Consider the following 24,700-nt stretch of genomic DNA (forward strand, 5'->3'; position numbering starts at 1 on the left):
CCAAAGGAACCAGGACTGTAGGATACTGAATGAGCTGTAATTTATAGCAGGCATTATCAAAGGTTTTAAAAACTGCAACTGAATCATTGTACGCAAAAAGGAAAAAAGCTACAAAATCAAATTCAAAACAATGAAAATATCAGTTTGTTAATGGAACAGTTCCAGCCATCTGGCATTCATATGTTCCTTGTCGGGGTTGTTATTGTGCAGACATAAATGACCCACTCATACCTCCAAGCAAGGGTTTTCATTAACTAAATATATCAAAACACTTTGTAGTTGGCTAATATTACAGACCCCCACACTTTAGCCCATTCACCAGTTTTATCTGTATAAGTTTTGAGGCTTCCCAGCCATTTGACATTCTAAACATTTTCAGTGCCACTGTAATCAGTGGAGGACGTTAAGCACCTCATCAAAAGGTACCCTGCAGTTTCAGGATCATGCCCTAAAACCAAAACCAAAAAAATGAATGAGATGATAATGTATCCATGCAGGGACAGGCAAGATCCTGTTTCCCGAGATAGCAAACCCCACTCTGGTGAAAACAACCACCATTAAAATGGATGGATAGAAATAAATGCAATCACACACATGAAACACTAGTCTAGCCTTCCCATTACCAGACCTGTCTCTCACACATATTGAAATTGCTCACTTGGTAATTCTCTTGTGTCTCTTTAATGAGCAGAGTTAAAACAAAGCATCCAGCATGTTCTGGGGTTTAACATACATGTCAGACTTTTCCCCTAGGATCTACATACATATGTCTGTAGTCCATCTAGACCTGAAGGAGGCATCACGTTGAATTTTTCATCAGTGAAATCTGTGATGACATCCACAGATACAGAATGAAAGTAATAAACTGGGGAAACAGATTATAAAAGAGAAGCCAACAATATTGTGTCAAGGCAGCATTTTTCAACAAATGTATATTCCCTACAAAGGAGGCAGAATGATCACATGTGACACAGGAAATGACAAATAGCCCCTCCCTTGGCCTGCTAAAGTTCTTATACTTTAAAGTTACTGTTAGTTTCCTTGCTAATGGATGATGCCAAGAGCTTACAATGAATCAACCCCTCTTTAGCCAATTGGGCCACCCTACGAGAATTCCTAGACGATGCTGTTCATGCTTCATGCAATTTCCAGAGTAGAATGAGGGGATTGCCAACTTCTTCCTTAGATGCACACCTGTTAGAAGATTTTGCCAGTGAAGATCCGATACCTGAGTGAAATAATTGCAGTGTAGTATGCAATATTACATTATCATTATCAACATTATTATTAACCTCTCATTATTATTATTATCATTATCAACACACACACAACACACACACACACTTTCCCTGAATTACATCCACACAGTGCAAACAAACAAAACAAACCCTTAGAGGCCACAGCTTGTCCGAAGTCACCAATGGATGAATGAGATTGGAAGCTAGGCTTCTCAGACCATCATGCTGGCCAATCCACTGTGTGCTACATTTCAGAAATAAAACTCCTCTTAAGACCAATTCTTCTAATACGTTTGCATGGGATGTCCTGTTTTGTTATCTCAGAGCATGTGTTATGTGCTGGTTAAGAGAATGACCTGAGAAGCTCACAATTCAAATCTCACCTCAACCCAAAAATTCACCAGTGGCCAGTTCAGACATAAGCCAGCTGCAACACGCAATCAGGATGGAGTCACACTGAGAGTGCGCTGTGCTAACATCACAGGAGGACATCCCAGTGTGCTGTCAGGGTGCTCCTTTTGTGAGGGGATCAATCATCTGAATTGGCCCTCTACATGTCTCCAAAACCCTGTTAAAATAGTGTTTGGGGGCACCTGTAAAGGGCTGACACAGTACACTGGGATGTCTCTCTATGATATAAGGCAGACACAGCTCATTCCCGACCTTATCATGTGTGCTGGTGATGCTCATCCAAAATGGCCCCAGGTAGCGTAAAGAAAGCTACCATCTCACATTTTCTGCCCCATTCCCCAGTCTGTAATATGATACTAATAATACTGATCTTACAGGGGATTACTGAGATGATATACATGGGGGTGATTCACACAATTGCCTCGGGCGGGTGGGGACGGTGCAGGGGGAAGGCTGCTTTCACCTTACCTTCCCCCCAAACGACCAAGCAGGTCCTCTTTGGCGCAGCTCCCACACAGGCAGCCCTGCTCCGTGCAGCTCCATGGAGCAGAGCGGAGGCATCTGGGGCCAGAACTTGTTGTCCCAGCCTCCAGGCATCCCTCAGTGCAATGCCTGGCACCCGTCTCTGTGACTCCTCAGGCTGCCCACAGCCCAAGCAGTCACATGATACCCGGTCGCCAGGTTAAGGGTGGGAGAGCTTGGTTTTGGCAAATTTGAGTTGCTGCAGGAGTGGGAGCAGGACTGCTGTGTGTGAAACCCGGGCACTTCCTTTTCTTTCTTCCTTTGTCCTTGATCTCAGCCAAATGGCCACTCATTTGAGGAAGGGTTTCCAAGTCAGAGGCAATGATAACAGTGCCAAGCCATGACAAGTTTCTGCCTGGAGCAGAGCACCAGCCGGAGTCCCTCCTCTTTAGCAATAGCAATAGCACTTACATTTATATACCGCTCTATAGCCGGAGCTCTCTAAGCGGTTTACAATGATTTAGCATATTGCCCCCAACATTCTGGGTACTCATTTTACCGACCTCGGAAGGATGGAAGGCTGAGTCAACCTTGAGCCCCTGGTCAGGATCGAACTTGTAACCTTCTGGTTACAGGGCGGCAGTTTTACCACTGCGCCACCAGGGGCTCTTTCTTTCCTATTGAAATCACACACTCAATTCCTTCCTTCTTTCAGACTTTTCCTTTTCCCTCTTTTCCTCTTAGGTAGGGAAATGTGCTGCCATTGCACTTTCCTTCCTCTGCAGGCTATCCGTGAGGAGTGTCAGGTGGGCTGCCAAACTGCCCCTGAGAACTGGCTCACAAGCTGCTGCCTGAAGCAGCCTGCGTCACCATGGAAGGGCTGGCGCTGAATGATATCCAGGCAGGCTTGGATCCTGCACCCTTCAAGTGAGCGCTGTCTGGAAGAAAAAGGGGGCAGGAGACCAAAATACGCTTTGCACGGGAGATCTGTGATAAGACTTAAGAGCAGCTGCAGAGGGATCTGATCTGGATCAGCACCATGGTGCTACAGGCGGGGGTGGGGGTCTTCCCTCCAGTACCACTTACCACCAAAGTTGCTGTTAGCTTCAGAGTAGAAAAAAGAAGCAGCATAATAAATGGGGTGCGGTGAGGGGGTTAATTTATTTATTTATTTATTTATTTATTTATTTATTTGATTTCTGTCCTTCCAAAAATGGCTCAGGGCAGTTTACACAGATAAATAATAAATAAATAAGATGGCTCCCTGTCCCCAAAGGGCTCACAACCTAAAAAGAAACCTAAGATAGACACCAGCAACAGTCACTGGAAGTACTGTGCTGGGGGCAGATAGGGCCAGTTACACCCCCCCTGCTAAATAAAGAGAATCGCCACATTAAAAGGTGCCTCTTTGCCAAGTTAGCAGGGGAATTATGGAAACAGTGCAGGGGGGCCCTGTCCCTGCACTCCAGCTCTGGTCCAGCCCCCTACCCCCAGATGGCTGTTTTTATGTCTAAAAGGTTGGGAGATCTAATAATGGATCTCCCACATAACCTGTAGATTGTCTTTAAGAACAGGATCTCTTCTCTTACAGATATGTTCAGGTCCTCTCCCTCCATTTTAGCTAGCTCCAAAGTTTTTACAAAAGTTTTGCACCCTTGCTAATGATTATTTGCTTTGATCTATCTTAAAGAAGAAGAAAAAACCCACGCCTTCTTAAACTACTTTTTAGAATTTCTTACAATATGATAGATCCCATTTGACCCTCAGAAAAACATTTACAGAAATGCTGTGCGAATCATACTTGCTGAACATCAGCATTTTTGTAACATGTGGTAATAATAGTAAACAGAATTCATTAAAATATGTTCAGAGTAGTTTCTGTCTCAGAAACATGTTTACACTTCTGGTAAACAATGTCTACTCATAACAGTTTCTAACATATTGGAAAGTAACTACGCTTAGCTCACACACATTTGGGGGGTCTGGATTTTGGCTTTCTGACCATACATAAAACAGATTGAATCTGGTTAAAAGCTGAAACCTTTTCCTTAATTAAATTTCTTGTGCCTAAAGGTATTAGTCTCAAATCATAACTAAAAATCTCAGTTAAAAGAACCTTGTAATATTATACAGACATCAACTGAGTGGGCAGAAAGCAGACTTTTCATCTTAATTTTGAACTTCCTGGCTTTTAAAAAAAAAACATAAATCAGACACTCAAATGGGATACTTTAAAATACAAACAACAACAACAACAAAACCCACCTTAATGTGGAACAGAATTCAGTAATAAACCTCTATAGGAAAGGTATGATTTAACAAGTTGCTGGATTTGTGGGAAATATCATGTTTTGTTTTAAGTACATATATTTGTATAACATGAATGCTTAATCTAAATCAGTGCAAAAATACTCATTTCAAATCTTGTCCTCCCCCAGTTTTTATAACGTTGAATTTCCTTTATTAATCATACAGTGTGCATCTATATTCACTTATATAAATATGCTTCATTTCTTATAACTGCATATACCTGATGAAAAAGAAGTTAAATTATCTGTTTTAATCACATGATTTTCCCTTCCCCCATTTGCAAAGGGTTGACAGCCCATACATAAGCTCTCTCTCTCTCTCTCTCTCTCTCTATATATATATATATATATACATTTATATACCACCAAAAATTGTGCAACCCAGCTCTAGGCAGTTTACACAGTTCAAATTACAAGGCATAACATTTACAACACAAAATAATTAAAAGCAATACAAACATTTAAAGACAATTCAAGAAATATTCAACCAGCCAAGAGCCTGGCTAAACAGGTGTGCCTTGAAATTCTTTCTGAAGAATGCTAGGGATGCTGAAGCTCTAACTCCAGCTAGAAGTGCATTTCAAAATCTCGAGACAGCTATAAAGAACGTCCAGCCCTGGGTTGCCACCAGACGAGCTGGTGGCAATCATAGGCAGACGTCCCTGGACAATCTTAATAAGCAGTGAGACTCATGAAGAAGAAGGTTTCATGTAGATGTTAAAAACAGAATGGAGTCTTGTGGGACTCTGTATAGCTCTCATTTTAGAGAGCAATAGCCTTCAAATGACACCACCTGGGGTCTGCCTGAGAAGTAGGAGCGGAACCACTGTAAAGCAGTCCCTCCCGCTCCCAACTCTTCCAGACAATCCAGAAGGATACCATTACCAATGGTATCTAAAACCACTGAGAAATCTAAAAGAACCAACAGTGTCACATTCCTTCTGTCAATTCCTAATTGAAGATCACCCATCAGACCAACCAAGGCAGTCTCAGCCCCATAGCCTTCCCCAAAGCCAATTTGAAATGGGTGTAAATAATCGGTAGCCCCCAAGATTGCCTGGAAAAACAAAAATTGTTGTTTTTCTACTTTCATCAGAAGTAGATTAAATCACTCAACTGATCTGTCTCAATAAGATGTTGTGTGATGACTCATGGTATGCAAGCAATAGTTATCTGGTTCAATAAAATCCAAGAAAAGCATGCACTCGAGCAGCTCTGCCTGGGCTTGCACACCCCTACCCAGGTAGTGCTGCTCATGTGAAGCGCCAGAATCAGGCCCAATCCTGGCCCTGCCCTGCCAAATAGCCTGAGTTTTCTACCTGGACTTATACTAAGGAAGAAGGGTGCGAGTATGTTTTATCAGCGTACATACATGCATTGGTGATGTGCAGGAGAGCAGAGCTACAACTGAAATGAAGTGCTTACATGAGGAGAAACATCCTCGTATGGCCCAGAAGTTGCTAACGTTGTCTGATGTGCACGAGTGTGCCACTTCCAGCCGAAGAGGAGGAAGGCGTGGCAGGGAGGTACACTGACACCCCGAAGGCTTTTACCAAAACTGAGTGCCGGTGGGGGGAAAGCAGGGGGAGGCGCACCCTCCCCCACCCTTAAAGCGAGACCACCACACCCCCTCGAGCCACCCCCGCCCGGTTCCGTGCACATACCTATTCCCGACTGAAGATTTGGCGTTTCATAGATCAGGTGAATGAATTGATTGGAAGCAGGGGTGTAGCTAGGGGAGAGGGGGCCCATGTTTGCCCCACCCCACTCCCCGGTGGCCCCTCAGAGTGAGGAAGATATTAAAGAAAATAAGGAGGGGTGGAGTTGTGGGCCCTCAGGAGCTGGGGAGCCCAGGTTCTTCGAACCCATTCGCTCAATTAGAGCTATTCCCTTGGTTGGAAGGACAGGACATGTAAATATGACATACTAAGTAACCTTGTCACATAGAGATTTTGGTCTTGAGACAGCCTCAAGCTGCAGTCTTCACCCCTTGAGTATAGAGGACCTTTCTCTGAGGAGCTTGACCTTCAAGAACAATCCCTTTTGCTTGCTGTGAAACGTGGCCTCTTATATAACATGGATATTTCTTTGCTCGTGGTGCTCTGGAAATGTTTGAACTTGGGAGATTGTTTAGAACACCCTGGGTTTTCATGCCAACTAACCTCTCTCCAAGCTATATCATGCTGGCCATTTGACCAGACAAAAACTAACTGGTAAACAGAACTGTCTATTATAATCAGTGTGTCTTTGATCCTTATATTGCACTATTATGTCACCTGAAAGAAAAGACACATGTCTTTGCTTTCAGGTGACACAATAGTGCAATATAAGGATAAAGTAATTAAAGTGTGCCATCGAGTCAGTGTTGACTCCTGGCGACCTCAGAACCCTATGGTTGTCTTTGGTAGAATACAGGAGTTGTTTACCATTGCCTCCTCCCACGCCGTATGAGATGATGCTTTCAGCATCTTCCTATATCGCTGCTGCCCAATATAGGTGTTTCCCATAGTCTGGGAAACACCTGTGGAGATTCAAACTGGCAACCTCTGGCTTGCTAGTCATTTCCCCACTGCACCATTAGGTGGCTAATAGGTCATAGTTTAATATGTGAGCATTTGAGCTTCATGGAATATGGGGCAATATTGAATCATGGTCCAATAATAGTCAACTGGCAGCATGTGACTGGTCAATTGGTTGCTTCCCAAACCTACCGCTGTATTCTCCAGAACAAAGTCCAAAGGCAATCTCAGTAAGTAAATTGAATTTGAGATGGCTGCTAGTTGTCAGGTCTGCACAAAAGAGAAACAGTTGTCATTTCCCCAGCAGACAGAATTGGGAAACACAAAAAGTACTCTTGGCCCCCAACACAGTTGAAATGAAAGTACTGTTGCATATAGAAAATGCCACAAGTAAGTGGTGAATCCATTTCCCACAAGCTGTGAATGCCTGTCTCCTACACAGAGCTCCTAAGGCTTCTATACTCAAGCCACTTGCTGTTGACTAGCCTAACTGAAAACTCAGTGAATGGGTTCACACATAGGGCTGAGTAGCTGAAGCCCCAGGAACACATGTGCACCCTACTTCTGGTATCAAGAGGAGATGCCAAGATTGGCTGGGTCATATGCACCCATGAATCTCAGCATATTCTGCTCTACTTGTGGTACACAACCCAACATCTGTAACCAAGATTTGAAGTGAGGGGCAGATAGGGTTCCATATCACAAAGAGGGCAGAATATGCCAAGATGGTGGTTTGTACAACACATCCAGTCTTGGTATATCCTTCCTGGGACTAGGACCACGGTGCACATATGTTCCCAGGGCTCTGGCCGCTCAGTCAAACCTCTGGTTCAGCACTACATGTGATCCAACCCAGTAAAAGAAAGATGTCACGTTCACATGCATCCTTTAGAAAAAGATCTTGTGGTACCATTTGGCATTGCTAATATAGAGGGGAACAAAGATGTAAATGGACTAAAGGAACAGAAAGTTGTGGGGGGGAAACCCAAAACACCCACACAACATATTCGAATTCCAGAATTAATGTTAGACTTTCTCCTAGTTAAACTGGAATTTAAGAGGAGTGGCATGCAACAGGGCAGAGCAATAAAGAAACAAAATGGGGGAAAATCAATTTATTCCTACTTTAAAAAGTATTAAATTTTAAATTGTTTAAATTGGGCTGGTTTTCACGATCCCTGCAATGCCGGGGAACTGGGAAATGGGAGATACGCAAGCTGGGTGCATTCCTAATTTCCAATCATAAGAACCTGGAAATCTTTGCCAATGTTTAATGAAGTTTGGCAGCCCTAGATCAAATCCTAGATTACCAATCTCCAACATCGGCAAAAATTTCCGGGTTCTTATGATTAGAAATCGGGAGCATGCATGGTATGCAAATCCCTTGCTTTTCTGGCATTGCCTGGGTCATGAGAACCTGCCCAATGATTTAATTGTTAGCTTGTTTTAATTTTTGTGTTGTATTTTAACATTGGGTAAATGGCATAGAGATATGTATTTTTGATGACATATAAACACGCAAAACACATACATACATACATGAAAATTAACAAGAAAGAAAATGTATACTTTTGTTGTATATATAGAAATGCCAGAAATGACAATGTAGCTGTTGAACAGGTGTTTGTTTTTATTCTGGAGGAAATGTTAGTTTTTAATACAAAAATTTGATTTTATTAAGCTCCTTTAGCACCCCAGTCTATAAATTAGAAAATGCAGAGATCATAAATATGGATGGAGAGAAGATCATTTGACAACTCTTGAATAATAATTACCTCGTCAGCTTCAAAGGCTATAAACAAAAGGGTAATATATGTTCCTTGGGACAGATCCATTATTGCAAACACTTATGTACAAGCTTACCTTTTATATTGTGAGTAAACTGGGGCTATTCAAAGTGGAACATTAAACTTCCTTTAAGTATTTTTTACAGAATGGTTAATGTAAGAGCCAGATTATTTTTTTAAAAAAAATCCCAGGGGGAAATTGATTGATATACCTCTAGACTCCTCTAGAATAAAAGTTTTGTGCATGTAAAATGTTTGATGCATTACTATATTATACATATGTATCATGAATTAGTCAAATAGAAAACATCACAAAAATGGTTCATTGCAATCAGCCAAAAACATCTGTTGCATCTGATGAAGCAATCAAGGATTTCTTGTGTAAGTCATTTCATAAACAATATGCAGTGAGGTTGCACTCTTGACGTGGTAATATGTCTCAGTTCCTCTTTAGTTTTAAAAAAGAGAACAATGCACATTTAGATGCCTGAGAAAGAAAGAGGTATACATGAACTGTTAAAGGGGATGTAATGAATCATTAACCCAAATGAACAGAATAGACACCAACGTTATTCTATGGCCAATGAATTTGTTCTGTGGCAATAATGCATAGTGCTTTCTTAGAAAGCAGAAAGAAGGATGTATAGGGCCTAAGGGTATGCATTTTGGAATTTTCTCATTTCTATTTGTATCCAAATCAAAACACCCGTTTTGTTTTGTACCCAAATTTTTTGAATCCGAATCACCCGTTTTGTTGCCGAATTTTCAGAATCCGAATCCAAATAGATTTGGATTTTTAAAAAGGGTTCCAGGGCAAAAAGAGTGGGCGGTGGTCGTAGTGTCCAATGGGTTGAAGCTACCACCCAAATTTCAAAGGAATTGGGCAAAGGGCTGATTTTTTGTGAATGTTTTAAGATTATGCATCTTTAAGAATTTTCCCATAGGGAATAATGGGGATTCCAGCAAATGTATCGCTTCACATTGAGGGGAAAGGGGTGGCCCAGAGCAGTGTGTGGTGGGTGGTAGTGCCCAATGGGGGCAAGGAAGCTACTAGAATTATTTCAAAGGAATTGGGCAAAGGGCTGATTTTTTGTGATTTGTTGAAGTTTATATGTCTTTACGATTTCTCCCATAGGGAATAATGGAGGTTTCAGTAGCCCCATAATTCCACTTGGGGGGGTACTGGGGTTGCCCGAGGGGTTGTGTAGTGCACATAGGGTACCAACCACGCCCATACCCACAAGCCCGTGGGGTGCTGGGTTTTGTTGTTTCCAAGGTGTTCAGTGTAGATTCTCTGGTAGCATATGGGATTGTCAGTGAAAAACAAGAATCCACTCTCATATGCTACCAGAAAATCTACACTCAGAACACCACAGAAACAACAGAACCCAGCACCCCATGGGTTAGCAACCCTTCCCCTGGCCAATGTAGGGTCAGTAAAGAGTGGCAAGAAGCAAAAGAGCCAATGGGGAACAAGGAGGGAATTGTCAGCAGGTCAGCCCATGCTTTAGGTCACCGATTGGAAGGCTGGAAGGGCAGGAAATTCAAAGAGATGTCAAACACAAAATGGAGACTGACTCAGAGAACACCACAAAATGGAGGTCCGAAACAAAAAAACGTTTTGTAGCCAAAACAGGGACGTTTTGTTTTGTATACAAAACTTTTGGATTTGGAAAATGGGTGTTTTGTCTTGTCTACAAAACACCCAAATGAGCTGTTTGGGGTAGGGATGGGCCCGGACTGGTCCGGAGGCCATTGAAAAGGCCTCCGGACCCTTCCGGACCGGTCCGGACCTGGGTGGTTCGGTTCGGGGTGGGGGGTACCTTTAAGAGCGGCGAGAGGGTTTACTTACCCCTCCCGCCACTTTCCCGCTCTGGAGCCGTAAACGTACGAGTAATTGGGGTGGCAGGATACCTCCCTGCCACCCCTTCCCCGATGTTGCTTGCAAAACCTCCTAGGAGTGCTTTGTGCGCGCGTGCACATGTCACACAGACGTGAAGCGCGCACTCGTTTCTGTGACATGCGCGTGCGCGCAAAACACTCCTGGGAGGTTTTGCAAGCAATGTCGGGGAAGGGGCGGCAGGGAGGTATTCTGCCGCCCCAATTACTCGTAGGTTTATGGCGCCAGAGCGGGAAAGTGGCAGGAGGGGTAAGTAAACCCTCCCACCACTCTTAAAGGTACCCCCCACCCCAGTGCTGGACCGCAGTTGGCGGTTCCGTGCACAACCCTAGTTTTGGGTACAAAATGTTTTGTATCTGAAACGTTTCGCACATCCCTAAGGCCATCACAATATTCGGAGTATGTAGCTGGAGGAGGAGGAGGGAGGAGGAGGAGATGACTTCAGGCTTAACTCATACAGTACATTGCAGCAATGTCTGGCTGGGGAGCTGCATCCAGGTGCATATCTCTCTCAGATCCATAACATTTAGATTAGTGATCAGCACCGGGAGGCCCCAGAGTCAAATCTGTCACTCTAAGAAATACCAGCTGCCCTGCCCCTTAGTTGCAAGAAAGGCGCAAAAAGCTAGAGCTGGCTCTGGCAATTGCAGTTATTCTGAAGGAAGTGGCGGGTGGTCCACCACAGCTACCTCCCTCCTCTAAGTTGTCTTCCTGTGAAATCAGTTGCTGACAAGGATCTACAGTAGATGGATGAACATCTTAGCCAGAGTATAGTAAATGATATGATTCCTTCCTATGCTTGTCTCATCTTTCTTTGGGGTGGGTGATGTTCACTTGGGAAGAAAGAACCACACCCTAGCCCCTGCACATGTGATTCCTCCAAGCAGATAGTAACAGAGCAGCAAGGGGTCACACCATGGGTGAGAGACTTCCTCACTACAATAATCTCTATATTGGGCCTGTTGCCTCCTCTAGAACATATTGGTTTTTGTGTTACAACTTTGTCAATGTTTTGGTTGCAGTGTAATAAAATATATGTGAATCCTTGGGCTTGTCATTGTTCACTACATGAACAAAATAAAATATAATGGCTGGCATCTAAAGAACTACTTTGGTGTACCCAGGGGCTTGACTAACTCAATGGGACTTTTTTCTTTCTTGGAACCCAGAGCATATTATAACCTGTTTCCTGTGCAGCAATGAGGAAGCAGAGTGGGTGGGTTGTGGTTTGAGAACCACAAGAGCAAAGCCCTTATGAGTATATAGAACTCAACAGGGCCAGTTTGCTAATGAGGTGTAGTTAGGTGGCCACCTGACCTACCAACTGCTCCATGAGTGGACGAGCAGCTGCCCCATCTGCCAACTGCAGCAGTAGTATTCCTGCCGCCGCCACTGTGCCACTCTTTCTCCTCCTCCTCATTTACTCCCTGCAAGGGAGAGAGTGGAAAATGTAGTGTGGGGAAGACAGTGTGGGTCCTTCACACTTTTCAAAAGACAAAGAGTGGACAAAGAGGGAGAAGGAAGAAGAAGGAAATGTAACTGTGGCAGCTGCCACTGCACCACCAAATAAGAGGAGGTGGGTGTATGTTGTGGTACCTATTAAGAACCTTCTGTATTCACAGTAGGGTTGCTAACATTCCACTGCCCAAATAAGAGACACAAGGCAGGGAGGATGCAGGAATAATTGGGAGCCTGAGTGCTGTATGTGTTTTTACCACTTTCAACTTAAACTACAGTGTAAGTTACAACTTAGATTGCTTCTCCTCTCCTTATTGCTATAACCATGGTTAGCCAAACTGGGTGTGATGTAATTTGGTTTTCTAGAAAGTGAAGCATTGCTAGTCAGTAAAAATAGGTTTCACATGTGAGCACTATCTAGTAGTCATCCCTTGCATGATTTTCATGATTCTGATACCTGGATAATGCTGTTAGCCAGTCACTGATAGCTGCTAATGTTAATGTTTTTGTTCATGTCCCCAGTATGGGATAGGGATGTGCACAAACCGGTTCAGAGGCCCTTTTACAGGCCTCTGAACATCTGGCGGTTTAGCCGGTTCAAAGCTGGGGGGGGGGATATCTTTAAGGATGGGGAGGGTGCTCTTACACCCCCCATTACATTTCCCCCGCTGGCGCTGCCTTTTAAAATGGTCCAGTGGGGTGGCAGCGTACCTCTTTGCTGCCCCAGTGCCTCCTTGGACCAGAAGTGGCTGGAAGTGCCCAGTGCATGTGCACAACGTGTGCACATGCACTGGGAACTTCCGGTCCAAGGAGGCACCAGGGTGGCAAGAAGCTACACTTCCACCCCGCCAGACCATTTTAAAATGCAGCACCTGGAAAATGTGGTGAGAGGGGTAAGAGCCCTCCACCATCCTTAAAGATATCCCCCCACCTTCGAACTGGCAGGCCCCGGTTTTGTGCACACCTCTAATATGGGACTGTTGGCAACCCTAAGCCTGCAGCCCACCAGAACCACAGAGTACTTAGGTAGTGAAGGAGAAGGGAAGGAAGTTGGAGCTCATTAATTATATCATTACAAGTGAATTTTGGCCCGTTGAATAACGGGCGCTAGTAATGGCGCTCCTGGCCCCCCGCCGCCATTCCCCCTCCCTCCACCGTACGCCCCCCCTACCTTTAAGGGCCAAATCAGCCCAGGCACTTGCCCCCGCCAGGCCGGGGAGACGGAGGCCGGGGGCGGAGCGGAGGCCATGTAACTTTAAAAAAAAAATAGCTCCCGCGGCCGACGCCGCCGACCGCCCACCCTCCCTCGCAGCTGCCGAGTCCCCCTTACCCTGGCCGACTGCTGTCGGCCGTAGACAGCCCTCAATTTAAGAGGCAGAGAGGAGCTCGCAAGCAGAGCTCCTCTCTGTGCAAAGCCTCTTGCTGAACCTCCGCTTTGGGCGCTTGCGTCCCTTGCGCCCAAAGCGGCAGTTCAGCAAGAGGCTTTGCACAGAGAGGAGCTCTGCTTGCGAGCTCCTCTCTGCCTCTTAATTAAGGGCGGTCTTCGGCCGACAGCAGTCGGCCAGGGTAAGGGGGACTCGGCAGCTGGGAGGGAGGGTGGGCGGTCGGCGGCGTCGGCCGCGGGAGCAATTTTTTTTTTTAAGTTACATGGCTTCCGCTCCGCCCCCGGCCTCCATCTATTTTGGCCGAGGCGGCGGCTCTGCCGCCTCCTCGGTCACTTTCCCCTGCTGCCGCCTCTCCGGCTTCTTCGGGGCGGCCGCTTCTGGCCGCCCAAGATGGCTGCCGGGTGCCGGCGAGCGTGTCTCCCTTGCGCAGGCCCAGAACAGGGCAGGGAGGCACGGACACATGCTTGGTGTCCGTCCACGGACGGACACCAAGCATTTTATTAGAGAGGATTAGTGGAAATAAGTGGTTTGACAAGCCATAGGTTCTTCCCATTAGCTGAAAATAAGAGAAAATTGTCATCTCATAAAGGACAGACAATTTTTGGCAGAAATAATGGACACCCCTGCTAATAAGGGACTGTTGGTAGCCCTAATCCAGAGACACCATTTGGATAGCAGGCTTTAGGTGTACTAGGATACCATTTCAGATTTCAGTAGGGCAAAGATATTAGTTATGGAGTGAAGGGGGAGATTTATAGCAAGATTCAAAGGCTGCACTCCTCTATATATTCCAGGTTAAATAAAATACTCTGCTCTTTCAAAAGAGCAGAGTATTATAAGAACATTATTATGGTTACCTTCTTTTATACCTTATAACAACTATAACAGAGTTAGCAACTACACACATACTGTACACTTTGGGTTTTTTAGATATTTGTGCCTCTGCCATGTATAATGATACATATAATAATACATATACCATTGTACAGTTTATAATAATCAGTGCATAGAACTGAAGAGCTGGCCAGAGATACAGTGAGCAATACTCACATGTGGTCTGGAACACACTGGTAGTGGGGGTCAGTGATCCCCCTCACCTTCCTAAATGGCACCCCTGAGGCTCACTAAATTTGAAGACCCCTCCCCTTAAAAAAAACTTTCCTGTAAAAGTGGGGGAGGGGTGAGTGTTTGCTTTCCACAGTAGAATATTTGAGGTAGGGGTGTGAGTTTCGTTTCGGATACAAAATGTTTTGTGCCCAAAACAGGCCATTTTGGCTGTTTTGTAGCCGAAACAAAACATCCAATGCTCAAAACAGAACATTTTGTAGCTGAAGCAAAAGGTCCCTGTTTCGGATACAAACCGTTTTGTTATTTCAGCTGTTTTGGAACTCCATTTTGCAATCGCGAAAAGTCTTTCTCCTTCAGTCTCCATTTTGAGTTTTGACATCTATTTGAATTTCCAGCCCTTCCAGCTTGCAGATTGGCCAGCGAAAGCATGGGCTGATCTGCTGGCAATTGCCTCCTTATTCCTTTTAAAGAAATGTAAGGGTAAAATTTACCCTCATTGGCCAGTGGGGCAGTGTGCACTTCATTGTTGTTGTTTCACACTGTTGTGTGTAGATCAATTGCATTTCTGGGGGGGATGTGGATGTGCATGACCTTTGCCAATCTGCCTGATTCTTTGCAAAGCTCTGCTGTTGTTATTGATGTGTGATGTTGATGTTATTTGGGGTGGATTTGGGGCAGAAAGGGGGCTTTGGGGGCAGAAAAGTGGGTCAGGTGGTAGTGCCCTAATGGGTGCCTGCTGCCACACAGATTCCAAAGGAATTGGGGAAAGGGCTGATTTTTAAAGCATTTCTGAAGTTTACATGTCTTTGGGGCAGATTCTGGGCAGAAAGGGGGCCTGAGGGGCAAAACAGTGGGTTGGGTGGCAGTGCCCCAAGGGGTGCCTGCCACAACCCAGATTCCAAAGGAATAGGGCAAAGGGCTGATTTCTTAGGAACTGTTGAATTTTACGCGTCTGAAGATGAGATTTTCAACTACAAACCATGAATCCCCTCTCATATGGTACTGCTGCTGAATGCCAGGTCAGTTAATGCTAAAACATCTCTCATCCACAATCTGATTGTGGATGAGCATCCTGATCTGGTATGTGTGATGGAGACCTGGTTGGATGAGCTGGGCGGGGTTGGTCTCTCTCAGCTCTGTCCTCCAGGTTTCCAGATCGCGCAACAGCCCCGCCTCGAGGGTCGGGGAGGGGGCGTTGCAGTCATCTATCAAGAGATCCTCCCCATTTCCAGATGCCCGGTCAGGCAATCTCAGAATTTTGAGTGATTGTCCTTGAGGGTGGGCCTCCGAGATAGGCTGGGGATTCTGCTGGTGTACCGACCACCCCACTGCACTTCAGTTTTCCTACCTGAGCTGGCGGGGGTGGTCTCAGAGGTGGCCTTGGGTTCCCTCAGGCTTATTGTTTGGGGGGATTTCAAGGTCCACGCTGAGGCCCCCCTAGTAGGTGCAGCTCAGGATTTCATGGCCTCCAAGGCAACCATGGGCCTGTCTCAGTTGGTATCGGGCCCTACCCACGTGGCAGGACATACTCTGGATCTGGTTTTTGCCGACTAGGAAATAAAAGATTTGGAGGTGGGGGAATCTGAGACCACTCCCTTGTCATGGACAGATCATCATCTGGTGGGGTTTAGTTTGACTGCTCCGTCTGCCCTCTGCAGAGGTGGTGGGCCAATTCGGATGGTCCGCCCCTGGAGGCTTATGGATCCGCTTGGATTCCAGATGGCCCTTGGGAAGTTTCCAGTGTCCAGAGCTGGTGACCCTGTTGAGGCCCTGGTCGATCTCTGGAATGGAGAGACAGCCCAGGCTGTTGACACGGTTGCTCCTAAATGCCCTCTCCAGCTTGTTGGAACCTGATCTGCTCCTTGGTTTTCCTCGGAGCTTAGGGCGATGAAACAACTCGGACGATGGCTGGAACGACGCTGCAGGAAGAGTTGTGACGAATCCGACCGAACACGGGTTAGAGTCCATTTTAGGGACTATGCCGTGGCGGTGGTCCCTAAAATGGGCTCTGTTTTGTGTGGTAAAAACATTGCTCCACACATCCCCCCAGGTAATGGGGGAGGAATCATCCACAGCTCGCTGTGATCAGTTTGCTTGCCACTTTGCAGATAAAGTCACTTGCATCCGTGCCGATTTGGACTCCAGAGTTTTGGCAGTTCCGGCAGACGTGCCTCTGGTACCATCTGGTCCAGTTGTGTTGGATTCTTTTCAGTTGGTGTGGCCTGTGGATGTGGACAAGATCCTGGGCAGTGTGTGGGCAACATCGTGTGCTATTCACCCTTGCCCTTCACGGCTAATAAAAGCTGCCAGGGAGGGTACAGGTGGGTGGTTGGAGGTGACTATTAATGCTTCATTCATGGAGGGAAGGATGCCATCGTGCCTCAAGGAGGCGGTGGTAAGACCACTACTAAAAAAGCCCTCCCTTGATCCCTCCAACCTGGACAACTATAGACTGATCTCTAACCTGCCCTTCTTGGGCAAGGTGATAGAGCGTGTGGTGGCGTCCCAGCTGCAGAAGGTCTTGGATGATACGGATTATCTGGACCCTTTTCAATCTGGCTTCCGCCCCGGGTATGGAACTGAGACTGCCTTGGTCGCTCTAGTGGATGACCTACACTGGGAACTAGACAGGGGGAGTGCGTCCCTGTTGGTTCTGCTGGACCTCTAGGCGGCTTTCGATACCATCGACCATGGTATGCTTCTGGGCCGCCTCTCGAGTACGGGAATCGGAGGTACTGCGTTGCAGTGGTTTTGGTCCCTTCTTGGGGGGAGGGTCCAGAAGGTGGTGCTGGGGGACTACTGCTCGGCTCCATGGCCATTGGCCTGTGGGGTCCCGCAGGGTTCGGTCTTGTCCCCAATGCTGTTTAACATCTACATGAAACCGCTGGGAGAGGTCATCCGGGGACTTGGACTGAGTTGTCAGCAATATGCGGATGACACTCAGCTCTATCTCTCCTTGTCATCTGATCCTAGGGAGGTGGTGGATGTCCTGAATCGGGGGCTGGAGGCAGTTATGGGTTGGATGTGGGCTAATAAACTGAAATTGAATCCAGAAAAGACGGAGGTAATGTTGGACAGTAGGAGAGCCAATCGGGATGAGGAGATTTTACCGGTTCTGCATGGGGTTGCACTCCCCTTGAAGGAGCAAGTACGCAGCTTGGGGGTACTACTGGACCCGGCTCTGCTTTGGAAGCTCAGGTGGAGGCGGTGGCCAGGGGTGCCCTTGCACGGCTTCGGCTAGTGTGCCAGCTGCATCCCTTTCTCAAGAAGGCAGATCTGGCCACGGTTACCCATGCCTTAGTCACATCACGGCTGGATTACTGTAACGCGTGCTACGTGGGGCTGCCCTTGAAGAATATTCGGAAACTGCAGCTAGTGCAAAACGTGGCAGCTAGGGTTTTGTCCAGAGCTGCCTGGTGGGAGCACATCACACCCATCCTGAAAGAGCTGCACTGGCTGCCAATTCGTTTCCGGGTCCAATTCAAGGTGCTTGTTTTGACCTTTAAAGCCCTTAATGGTTTGGGCCCGGGGTATCTGAGGGACTGCCTGCTCCCAAGGGTTGCTGCCCACTTGCCAAGGTCATCTGAGGGGGCTCTGCTCTGGGTGCCTACAATGAAGGAGGCTCATCAAAGAGCCCCTGGTGGCGCAGTGGTAAAACTGCTGCCCTGTAACCAGAAGGTTACAAGTTCGATCCTGACCAGGGGCTCAAGGTTGATTCAGCCTTCCATCCTTCCGAGGTCGGTAAAATGAGTACCCAGAATGTTGGGGGCAATATGCTGAAATCATTGTAAACCGCTTAGAGAGCTCCGGCTATAGAGCGGTATATAAATGTAAGTGCTATTGCTATTGCTATCTGTCGTGTACTGACAGGGCCTTCTCTGTTGCTGCCCCCAGACTTTGGAATGCTCTCCCAGTGGCCATTCACTCCTCAGACTCCATCACAGTTTTTAGAAAGCTTCTTAAATCTTGGCTTTTATATGACCGTTTCTACTGCTGCTTCTATGTGTTTTTTCTTATTTATAGTTTTCATGCTTGTATTTTATAGTTTTTAAATTAGATTTGTTTTATATTTTTAGCTTAATATTTTAATTGTCATTTTATTGTATGTTTTTAACTTTTGTAAATTGCATTGGGGTTGTTTTTAATGAAAGGCGGTATAGAAATCAATCAATCAATCAATCAATCAATCAATCAATATGCTACCAGAGAATCTACACCCCAAACGTCTCAGAAACAACAGAACCCAGTACCCCATGGGTTAGCAACCCATGAGGGTGGTTGGCACCCTATGTGCTCTACACCACCACTCACTCTGGGCCACCCCAGGGTCCCCCAAGTGCAGTTATGGGGCTGCTGAAACCTCGGTCATTCTCTATGGGGAAGAACTTTAAAGACGAGTAAACTCCATTGAATCTTAAAAATCAGCTCTCTGCCCAATTCCAATTCTGGCAGATTCCTTGCCCCCACTGGGCACTACCACCCACCCTACTCTGCTCTGGACCACCCCTTTCCCCACTGACGTGAAGCTGTACTTTTGCTGAAACCTCCATTATTGCTGGTGGGAAAAATCTTAAACTTCAAACATTCACCAAATATCAGCCCTTTGCCCAATTCCTCTGAAATTTGGGTGGTAGCTTCCACCCATTGGGCACTACCACCTGCATCCACTAGTTTTGATCTGGGGCCATTTTTTAAAATCCAAAATGTTTCAGATTTGGATTTTGCAATTTCGAACAAAGAACAAAATGGGGGTGTTTTGGATTGGCTGATTTTGAACAAAGAACAAAATGGGGGTGTTTTAGATTTGGGCCAAAAACAAAACACACAACCCTAATTTGAGGATGATACACGGGGAACCTGAGATAGCTAAAAAGCATCTCCATAATTCCCTCTCCTTCTGTGTTGAGAGAGAGAAACAGAGATATCAAGGCAAAGAGATTTCAGTAGGGAGGGACTCATGTCATTCTTCAAAGGACTGCTCTGGAGCCCTGTGCTTATTCTCAAGGAAGAATAAGCACAAGGAGGGTGGGACAGTATCAGCTGTTTATGTTGCCAGTTGTTGCAGCCAACACATGTACTATTCAGACAACAAAGTATCAAATGAACTATGTGTGGAAGGGTGTGGTGTAGGGCTATTCACACATTATATTGTACACATGCACAAATTCTGTACAGTGTACATATGTACACATTTTGATGCACATGGCTTGCATGTGCTCATTTTTTAACAAGATGGGGACTGGACCTCTCAAACACAGAATTCAGGCAGTGTATACTGCTGTACGTTGAATGTAACACATAAATAACTATACATGTGTACATATCAACAGTCATGTGTACACTGCACACAGATCGTACATGCATTGAACATAAGGTGTAAATAGGGCTAATCATATGTTCAAAATGCAGAATATAGATTGCATGGGCAGAGTTGATGCATGGACAGTTTGTACACATTCTGTTCAGACCTCTATCTGAACAGGCAGAGATCAGGAGAGGGGCCAGTGGGCATGATCTGACCTGTCCCCAGAAGCGCACCTAGGTAATTTTGGAGCCTGGACCTAAAGGCCTTTGGAGCCCCCCCTCCCGCTGGAGCCCCCGGCCCAGCTGCAAGTTAAGCATCCTCCTATTCTTATCCCCCACATTTCTTTCCCCACTCCCCGCTCTGTGTCTAAATCACCCAGCACAAGTCAAAATCACATTCGGCCGCCTGGCACAGTGAGGGCCAGAGGTGAGCACACCACCCAGGACAGACTAAGGAAGATTGGGGAGGGGGGGCAAGAGGTGTGCAGGGGGGCCCAGGACTTCAGCCCCAAAGTACAGGGGTAAGAGCGCCACTGCCTATCAAACCATTTTGTGCATTCATTCTCTTTAGTTCAGGGCTAGCCGTAGATTTTAGAGGGCCTTTAAGAAACTGCCTTCCATGGGCCCTCTCCTACTTGGTTGGGCCCCAAAGATTTGGTCACCATAGAAGGCTCTAAGCACAGAGGTGATCTCAGGGCTTAGCAGTCGCCCCTTCTGAAGATGCTAAGAATCCCAAGCCCAGACGCTCTAGATCAGGGTTTCTTAACCTTGGGCCCTCAGACCTTGTTGGACTACAACTCCCAGAATCCCCAAACATGGCCTTTGTGGCTGGGGATTCTGGGAGTTGTGGTCCAACAACGTCTGGGGGACCAAGGTTAAGAAAACCTGCTCTAGATTGTCATGTACACGTCGTTCTATGTCCAAGATGAACTTGCAAAGAAACCCCAAAGCAGTACAATATAAAACATTCATTTCAGATACTTCCTCATGATGCGGGGTATAGGTGCTCCTGAGGAGCAACAACAAGTGGTCTGAAACTCGGGCGCGTCTGTTCTTCTTGGTGTGTAGGATCAGCTGAACAAGGGGACAGGGTCTGTGTGTGGAGGGGAGCAAGGAGATCGTGGGGAGAGGGAGAGATCGACACGAGGAAAGGGCAATCGTGTGTGTGAGGAAGAAATGCAAAGCAGCAGCAGTGAGGAGAGGCGCCTGGATTGGAAGCACAGTACAGGAGGACCAGTTTGGCTGTGCCTGTGCGCGCTGGTAGGGCAGGCAGGTGAGAAAAGGCGCCAACATAGCGGGGCCAGAAGACGACCCCGCTGCTGGAGCTGCCTGTGGGCGGGAAGGGCTCCAATTCGAAGCGGTGGCCAGAGGCCAGGGGGAGCGGAGGAGTGAGCTGAAGGCAGGCACCCCACCCACCCACCCACCGAGCCAGCCCAGCGGCTGCTGCAGCAAGCAGTGGCGCCTCCCGCGCGTCCTCTCCTTTCCCTTTCCCCCCCTTCACGAGCACCTTTGCAACTAAGGAGGCTGCAGCAGCCTCGCCTTCTCTCTTTCCTTCCGAAAAGCAGCGCTGCCCCCGAGCTTGCCCCCTCCCTGAAGCGCCGCCGGGGCAGAGGATGGTGCTTACGCCGCCGCCGCCGCCTCCCTGCTGCGGGTGCCCGGCAGCGAAGTGAACCATTGGAGCCCTCCAACTTGCGAAGAGGCACCAGCAGGCGGCTGGCTGGAAGAGGCGGCGAGGGCGGGAAGACCCCCTCTGGGTCAGTCTCACGGGCTGCGGGACGAGACGAGAGACTCTGTGGGGGCAGCAGCAGCAGCGGCACAGCCTGGGGGATTTCGCCTGACCCAGGTAATTGGGTGGAGACCGAGAAGGGGGTATTTCAGCGATGGGGCAGCTGTCCTCCTTTCTTCCCCAGACTTTTTTCCCCTCAGGCAGCGCTGAATCCGATTTATTTTAAACACTCCTCGGCCAATGTGTTCCGTATGCAAGCAAACGAGATTGCTTTTCCAGGCATCGGTCCCTAGCAAAAATTCCAACTCCCTGCCGAAGGGCCAGCTCTTCCACCCCCACTCCTCGGAGATTTCTCAAAGGTCGATCTCCTTTCCCCTCGGCGCGATATTGATTGCAGACTGCTTGACGCGTAAAGAGTGTTTCTCCCTGCCTGTCTTTTGCTTCAGAATATATCCCCACCCCCCACCCCGCAAGCTGCAGCTTGGGCATTTCGTGTGAGGGATAAGAAGAGTGCAGAAGGGAAACTTCCCCCGCTCGCCCCCCCCCCGCCGGCGCAGACACGTCTCTGGCTTTTAAATTAGTGGGGTTTGTGGTATTCGCTTGCCTTCCCATACAGTGATGCTAATGGAAATTAAAGGCAGAACGCTTCTTCGAGGCGGTATTCTTAGGTACAGTTTAATTTTCTTCTGCAGCTAATGCTAACTTTTTGGGGCGGCCTTGTTGAAATTCTAGAATATCATTTGCTGCATTGTAATTGAGTTCTGAAACTAGTTTCATTTAACTCCTAACCTGAGAGCGAGAGGGAGTGAGATGCAAGGTTTGGAGTTTTATATTTGAGATACAATCTTGAATTCTTGGGTATTCGTTCTTTTGCAATAGCTTTTTCCAGTGGCTTAAAAGTGTGTGTGTGTTTCTTCTCTTGAAGCCATATGTTCTTTTGATGTTTTAAAGAGCAAAGACGTCCTAGACTTATTGCTTCCATCCTAAGCTGAGGTGTTGGATATGTGGAAGGCTTCAGTTTTCTGAGATTAACCCTTAACTGTCATAGTCCCTGGACAGGATTGTTAGTTTGGAAGCATATGCAATGTTGCTTAGCAGGAATAAGAAATCCCCTAACAAATTTTAACTGCCTTATTTATACTTCCAGTGAGTGTGGTTAAAAAGTTGCAAAATGGATGAACCCCCACCCCCACCCCTTTTGCAGTGTATGCCTGTGGGTGGATTCTGTTCTGTGTTCACATCTGTGTGATAGTTATTTTGTATTAACATGGGATACAAGGATGTTCTTTTTTCCAGTCTTGATAAGCCTCACAAGCCAAATTGTATGCATGTGTACTTAGAAGTAAACCCTCTTAAATGCAATGGGATTTATTTTCATGTAAAAGTGCGTACTTTTGCAGCCTTAGTTTATTAAACAGTTGAATTTTAAAGAACTCCTGTGTTCATTTTTCATATATAAACTTTTGGTCTGCTAAATTCAGTGGAGTTCAGTAGGGAGTAGATGATGAAGTGTATGTGCTGTCTGCATATCCATATACACTGCTGGTTCTTGTAAAGAACCTATCAACACTTCTGTTTAGTGGACAAAGAATTTTAGCTGATATGGTGCAAGTTTGTTTAATGAATATTGATTGTCACAAATTGTACACTGGCAAGGCTTTTCATAAAACTTGCTTTCCACTCATTTTCTCTCTCCTTTCCATTTAATCACTTATAAATGAACTTGTTCAGCACAGAAGGAAACTATACTATCATTATTTAGTGAAACTGTAAAAATCCATGAACAGGCAGAGGAATTCAGTTCAAGAAGGCAGAAGCACAAAAACGGTTTAGGAGTCTAAAACTGCAGTCCTGTCCCCCAGTTTCATGTGCTTAAGCTCATTGACTTGAGAAGGCTAAGCAAGCATAACCCTGTACAGTATAAGATTGCAGTCAAGGTCAGAGAAAAAGTTAAAGAAATAATAATAACATATTAAATAATAAAATAAAATAGTACTATATGTTGCTTTTAAACAAAAAGTTTCCCAAGCAGTTTACACAGCAGGGAAAAGAAAAGGTTCCTTGTCACAGAAGAACTCACAATCTAAAAAGAAACACAAGATAATATCAGCAACAGCCACTGGAAGGGAAGCTATACTGGACTGAATATAGGCAGCTGCTCTCCCCTTGCTAAATATAAGAATGCCACTGCTATAAAATCTGCCTCTTTACCAGATTAGCAGAGGTTGAAATAATAGAATTAAAAATAGTGGAGAAATAAAATGAAGCCATAAAGAAGTGGTAGAACCAATGGATCCGGGGCGTAACTGTAATAGGGCAAGGGGAGACAGTTGTCTGGGGGCCCACTGCCTTGGGGGCTCCCCAGAGGCAAGTCACATGACTGATTCCCCCAGCCGCGCACCCGTCAGTTGTATTCATCCTCCAAAATTGATGTGAGTGTTAAGACCTGGAGCTACCAGAACCGCATGTCTTTCTCTAGTACCATTAAAGGACTTGCATCGTCCACAATTTACAAAACGTTTTAAAAGATAATTTAGGATGATGTTCTATTGTGGCACATAGGTTATATATATATAACTTCAGGGGGGGGCATTTTAAAATCTTGTCTCTGGGCCCACTCCAACCTTGCTACGCCCCACCAGGTGGCAGATCCATATTCATCTCCGCCATCCTGCATCTTGTTTCAAAGTCTGCATGAGGCTCTATTCTTTGACTGTTCCAAATGCTGCTGCTTGCTATATTTTTAAATTCAATCACATGTTGATAGGATCTCTTGTCCTTTTCAGTTCTTCTATCCATTAAATCATGGTACACTTATTTTTAAATATTTCATGAAATGATCAATGGTAGATACACCATTCCCACTATTTCTGATTACTGGTTTTGTGCAGTACGGTGGCGGGTGTGTGTCACAGAATTTTCATCTGTTGTTCCTGTATGCAAAGTTAATACAGACTGTTGCCTGGTACTAATTATGTTAGTACCATTTCTGCAACCTTTAGTAGTGGGGTTCATAAGGGGTAACTCAACTAGAGGACTCTTTCACTAGAGAATAGATCTGCTTGTCACAGTCAAGAAAGGACTGAAAGCAACGATGGCTAACTCACATTTCTCCCCCAACCTTTCCCATCTA

At 46.1% G+C, this 24,700-nt stretch overlaps 1 protein-coding gene and 1 long non-coding RNA gene across 5 annotated transcripts in view; one reads left to right on the forward strand and one right to left on the reverse strand.

Moving 5' to 3' along the window:
- Positions 1–232: 232 nt before the first annotated feature.
- The window catches only part of LOC128343413 (uncharacterized), a 48,516-nt gene continuing 24,048 nt past the window's right edge, over positions 233–24,700 (reverse strand). Inside the window, exon 2 of the long non-coding RNA XR_008315520.1 lies at positions 233–1,228. This is a non-coding gene — a long non-coding RNA (uncharacterized LOC128343413). The remainder of the gene's footprint in view (positions 1,229–24,700) is intronic.
- LPAR1 (lysophosphatidic acid receptor 1) overlaps positions 20,946–24,700 on the forward strand; it is an 84,000-nt gene continuing 80,245 nt past the window's right edge. The window contains exons 1-2 of one of the 4 annotated variants that reach the window (XM_053292404.1): positions 20,946–21,114; positions 21,407–21,684. The gene's annotated coding sequence lies outside the window, so the exon portion shown is untranslated. Of the gene's footprint in view, positions 21,115–21,270; positions 21,685–22,104; positions 22,236–24,700 lie in introns of those variants that run through there. The other 3 variants (XM_053292403.1, XM_053292409.1, XM_053292405.1) reach the window with 3 other exon arrangements.

The sequence above is a fragment of the Hemicordylus capensis genome, chromosome 2, assembly GCF_027244095.1.
Source record: "Hemicordylus capensis ecotype Gifberg chromosome 2, rHemCap1.1.pri, whole genome shotgun sequence".
Lineage (NCBI taxonomy): Eukaryota > Metazoa > Chordata > Lepidosauria > Squamata > Cordylidae > Hemicordylus > Hemicordylus capensis.